The 5,000-nt window shown below is 39.7% G+C and overlaps 6 non-coding genes across 6 annotated transcripts; all 6 read right to left on the reverse strand.

Annotated features, from left to right (window-relative positions):
• Positions 1 to 17: 17 nt before the first annotated feature.
• On the reverse strand, positions 18 to 136 carry LOC128008951 (5S ribosomal RNA). The gene has a single exon (XR_008180673.1). It is a non-coding gene; the product is annotated as a 5S ribosomal RNA (ribosomal RNA).
• A 2,573-nt stretch (positions 137 to 2,709) lies between these two features.
• LOC128004970 (5S ribosomal RNA) lies at positions 2,710 to 2,828 on the reverse strand. Its single transcript, XR_008177640.1, has one exon. It is a non-coding gene; the product is annotated as a 5S ribosomal RNA (ribosomal RNA).
• Positions 2,829 to 3,354: 526 nt separating this feature from the next.
• On the reverse strand, positions 3,355 to 3,473 carry LOC128004206 (5S ribosomal RNA). The gene has a single exon (XR_008176901.1). It is a non-coding gene; the product is annotated as a 5S ribosomal RNA (ribosomal RNA).
• A 373-nt stretch (positions 3,474 to 3,846) lies between these two features.
• Positions 3,847 to 3,965, reverse strand: LOC128009305 (5S ribosomal RNA). The gene has a single exon (XR_008181019.1). It is a non-coding gene; the product is annotated as a 5S ribosomal RNA (ribosomal RNA).
• A 221-nt stretch (positions 3,966 to 4,186) lies between these two features.
• Positions 4,187 to 4,305, reverse strand: LOC127995388 (5S ribosomal RNA). Its single transcript, XR_008168338.1, has one exon. It is a non-coding gene; the product is annotated as a 5S ribosomal RNA (ribosomal RNA).
• A 221-nt stretch (positions 4,306 to 4,526) lies between these two features.
• LOC127995389 (5S ribosomal RNA) lies at positions 4,527 to 4,645 on the reverse strand. Its single transcript, XR_008168339.1, has one exon. It is a non-coding gene; the product is annotated as a 5S ribosomal RNA (ribosomal RNA).
• Positions 4,646 to 5,000: the final 355 nt, after the last annotated feature.

Raw genomic sequence — 5,000 nt, forward strand, 5'->3', positions numbered from 1 at the left:
GTGAAAAATGTCCAAAAAGCTTACAGCACCTGGTATTCCCAGGTGGTCTCCCATCCAAGTACTAACCAGGCCCAAACCTGCTTAGCTTCCGAGATCAGACGAGATCGGGCATAGCCAGGTTGGTATGGCCGTAAGCGAAGTCTGCTGCAAAGAGAGGGCTATTTAAAGAGCAGCCAATCTTATCGCCAGTACATTATATAAGTAGGAAAGAAAGCCCAAAAGCTTAAAGCACCTGGTATTCCTAGGCAGTCTCTCATCAAAGTACTAACCAGACCTAAACCTGCTAAGATTCAGAGATCGGGCATTGACTCTATTTTTTGGCAAAATTATTATATACTAAGTGACAAATGTCCAAAAAGCTTACAGCACCTGGTATTAACAGGCAGTCTCCCATCCATGTACTAACCAGGCCCAAACCTGCTAAGATTCAGAGATCGGGCATTGACTCTATTTTTTTGCCAAATTATTATATACTAAGTGAAAAATTTCCAAAAAGCTTACAGCACCTGGTATTCCCAGGCGGTCTCCCATCCAAGTACTAACCAGGCCCAAACCTGCTTAGCTTCCGAGATCAGACGAGATTTTTTTTTTTTTTTTTTTTTTTTTTATTAACAAATTTAAAATATTTCATTAAAAACATTGTACACATTTTCCACAGAAGCATAACAAACAACAACAATAATTATTTGCCACAGGTTTGATAAAATCCATTTCTCTAAACACCAAACACATTTATTTCACTTTACATTCAATAAATAACCTTTTATCTCCATTTTTCTTTTTGAAATACAATTAAGGCATTAGCATACCATGATACAATGTATAAAAACATTATAATAATAAATAATAATACAAATTTAAACCAAACATTGTATTCTTAGTCTACCTCCTCCTCCTCATCTTCCCTCAACACTTGAAATTTATTCTCAAACAAATGTTTCCCCTTATTGTATTTTTCCCTAAAATGTCTTTTTTTTCTGGCCACATTCACATTTGGTATTACCTTAAGGGTTCTCCTTCTTAATGTCACCCTTTTGTCCTTTCTATCATCCATTCTGTCCACTCCTTTCTCCTCTTCAGTTATCTCTTGCATTTCCTCCTCCTTTTCTTTTAGTCCTTGGTTCTCCATTTCCTCCAATGCCCCTTGTGTTACTTCCTGTGATGTCAATATTCCTTTGTCCATTTCTCCTTCCAGCCTTTTCTCTTCCAATTCCATTTCTTTCTCCTCTTCAGTTATCTCTTGCATTTCCTCCTCCTTTTCTTTTAATCCTTGGTTCTCCATTTCCTCCAATACCCCTTGTGTTACTTCCTGTGATGTCAATATTCCTTTGTCCATTTCTCCTTCCAGCCTTTTCTCTTCCAATTCCTTCTTATTTTCCACAATAGCCTCTTTATTCACACCATCCTCTTCCTCATTCTCTCCACCATTTTGTAATTCAGTTTCTTTTGACATTCGCCCTCCTACACCTTCTGACTCTTTATTTTGAATTTCATTCTCCATCCAACACTCACATCTTATGATCACCTTTCTGCAATCCGGGCACTTAATTGCATCGCAATCCCTTGCGTAATGACCCTGGCCATTGCACTGATGACATTTAAAATCTGGACAGTCTTTGAACACATGTCCCGGATTCATGCACAATCGACAGGTTTTAACCTGACGATCATGCATGATCCTGAAATACTGTGTTCCCTCCTCCGTATCAAACTTTGTACTGTATGGCAGAGACACTACTTCTTTAGGAAATTTCACCCTTAGGTACCTTGTACCATCCGCAATGTCTGTGCCTGGATACATTCTTCTTATGATGTCTGAAACAGGTGTTACGCCCCAATTTTGTAATTTAATTAAAATGTCAGAGTCCTCAATATAGGCTGGCAAATGTATGAAAGAAACCACATACTCCCTTGTTTTCAGTTGTCGAATCTCACACAGTTTTCCTTTTATCATTAATCCTTCATCTAATCCATCGCACGCCTCCCTGTTTATCAGTGTAATTTCATATTCTTTTACTTGCCTTGGTCTGACTGCTAGAATCTTTCCTCCTCCAATCCTTTCGTTCACTGCTTTGATAATGTCCTCTGCTCTTGCATCTCTCTGATCCGCCATGTCAACAATTACTGTAGCCTCTTTAGAGTAAATCCTCTTGTTATAATCCATTCGTCCTTGTCCATCTCGTTGTTCTTTATCCATTTCTTTGTCTGTTAGCACTCGTCTTCCTCCTGCCATGTCCACTTCTTTGCCATGTAATCCATCCATTTTTCAAACAAAAGAAAAATTTCTCCCCAGACAGCAAACTGCTGCTGGGAAGTATAAAAACTATAACAAACAAAAATCAATAAGTTGCAAAAGAAATAAATCTTTACGCAGATAAAACAAAACAAAAAACACAAGGTGAGCCTCTCTCACCTACTGCCTACTACAAACTGCCAACTCACTTCCTGTGTGGCTCACTAGCGTTGCCAGGTTGGTTTGGCCGTAAGCGAAGTTTGCTGCAAAGAGAGGGCTATTTAAAGACCAGCCAATCTTATCGCCAGTACATTATATAAGTAGGAAAGAAAACCCAAAAACTTAAAGCACCTGGTATTCCTAGGCAGTCTCTCATCAAAGTACTAACCAGACCTAAACCTGCTAAGATTCAGAGATCGGGCATTGACTCTATTTTATGGCAAAATTATTATAAACTAAGTGAAAAATGTCCAAAAAGCTTACAGCACCTGGTATTCCCAGGCGGTCTCCCATCCAAGTACTAACCAGGACCAAACCTGCTTAGCTTCCGAGATCAGACGAGATCGGCCATAGCCAGGTTGGCATGGCTGTAAGCGAAGTCTGCTGCAAAGAGAGGGCTATTTAAAGAGCAGCCAATCTTATCGCCAGTACATTATATAAGTAGGAAAGAAAGCCCAAAAGCTTAAAGCACCTGGTATTCCTAGGCAGTCTCTCATCAAAGTACTAACCAGACCTAAACCTGCTAAGATTCAGAGATCGGGCATTGACTCTTTTTTTTTTTTTTTTTTTTTTTTTTTTTTTTTTTTTTAATGAAAGATTATTATATAATTCGTGAAATTTTCCAAAAAGATTAAAGCACCTGGTATTCCCAGGCAGTCTCCCATCCATGTACTAACCAGGCCCAAAGCTGCAAATATTCAGAGATCGGGCATTGACTCTATTTTTTGGCAAAATTATTATATACTAAGTGAAAAATGTCCAAAAAGCTTACAGCACCTGGTATTAACAGGCAGTCTCCCATCCATGTACTAACCAGGCCCAAACCTGCTAATATTCAGAGATCCGGCATTGACTCTATTTTTTGGCAAAATTATTATATACTAAGTGAAAAATGTCCAAAAAGCTTACAGCACCTGATATTCCCAGGCGGTCTCCCATCCAAGTACTAACCAAGCCCAAACCTGCTTAGCTTCGGAGATCAGACGAGATCGGGCATAGCCAGGTTGGTATGGCCGTAAGCGAAGTCTGCTGCAAAGAGAGGGCTATTTAAAGACCAGCCAATCTTATCGCCAGTACATTATATAAGTAGGAAAGAAAACCCAAAAGATTAAAGCACCTGGTATTCCTAGGCAGTCTCTCATCAAAGTACTAACCAGACCTAAACCTGCTAAGATTCAGAGATCGGGCATTGACTCTTTTTTTTTTTTTTTTTTTTTTAATGAAAGATTATTATATAATTCGTGAAATTTTCCAAAAAGATTAAAGCACCTGGTATTCCCAGGCAGTCTCCCATCCATGTACTAACCAGGCCCAAACCTGCTAAGATTCAGAGATCCGGCATTGACTCTATTTTTTGGCAATATTATTATATACTAAGTGAAAAATTTCCAAAAAGCTTACAGCACCTGGTATTCCCAGGCGGTCTCCCATCCAAGTACTAACCAGGCCCAAACCTGCTTAGCTTCCGAGATCAGACGAGATCGGGCATAGCCAGGTTGGTATGGCCGTAAGCGAAGTCTGCTGCAATGAGAGGGCTATTTAAAGACCAGCCAATCTTATCGCCAGTACATTATATAAGTAGGAAAGAAAACCCAAAAGCTTAAAGCACCTGGTATTCCTAGGCAGTCTCTCATCAAAGTACTAACCAGACCTAAACCTGCTAAGATTCAGAAATCGGGCATTGACTCTATTTTTTGGCAAAATTACTATAAACTAAGTGAAAAATGTCCAAAAAGCTTACAGTACCTGGTATTCCCAGGCGGTCTCCCATCCAAGTACTAACCAGGCCCAAACCTGCTTAGCTTCCGAGATCAGACGAGATCGGGCATAGCCAGGTTGGTATGGCCGTAAGCGAAGTCTGCTGCAATGAGAGGGCTATTTAAAGACCAGCCAATCTTATCGCCAGTACAATATATAAGTAGGAAAGAAAACCCAAAAGCTTAAAGCACCTGGTATTCCTAGGCAGTCTCTCATCAAAGTACTAACCAGACCTAAACCTGCTAAGATTCAGAAATCGGGCATTGACTCTATTTTTTGGCAAAATTATTATAAACTAAGTGAAAAATGTCCAAAAAGCTTACAGTACCTGGTATTCCCAGGCGGTCTCCCATCCAAGTACTAACCAGGCCCAAACCTGCTTAGCTTCCGAGATCAGACGAGATCGGGCATAGCCAGGTTGGTATGGCCGTAAGCGACGTCTGCTGCAAAGAGAGGGCTATTTAAAGACCAGCCAATCTTATCGCCAGTACATTATATAAGTAGGAAAGAAAGCCCAAAAGCTTAAAGCACCTGGTATTCCTAGGCAGTCTCTCATCAAAGTACTAACCAGACCTAAACCTGCTAAGATTCAGAGATCGGGCATTGACTCTTTTTTTTTTTTTTTTTTTTTTTTTTTTTAATGAAAGATTATTACATAATTCGTGAAATTTTCCAAAAAGATTAAAGCACCTGGTATTCCCAGGCAGTCTCCCATCCATGTACTAACCAGGCCCAAACCTGCTAATATTCAGAGATTAGGCATTGACTCTATTTTTTGGCGAAATTATTA

The sequence above is a fragment of the Carassius gibelio genome, chromosome B22 (genome assembly GCF_023724105.1).
Source record: "Carassius gibelio isolate Cgi1373 ecotype wild population from Czech Republic chromosome B22, carGib1.2-hapl.c, whole genome shotgun sequence".
Classification (NCBI taxonomy): Eukaryota; Metazoa; Chordata; class Actinopteri; order Cypriniformes; family Cyprinidae; genus Carassius; species Carassius gibelio.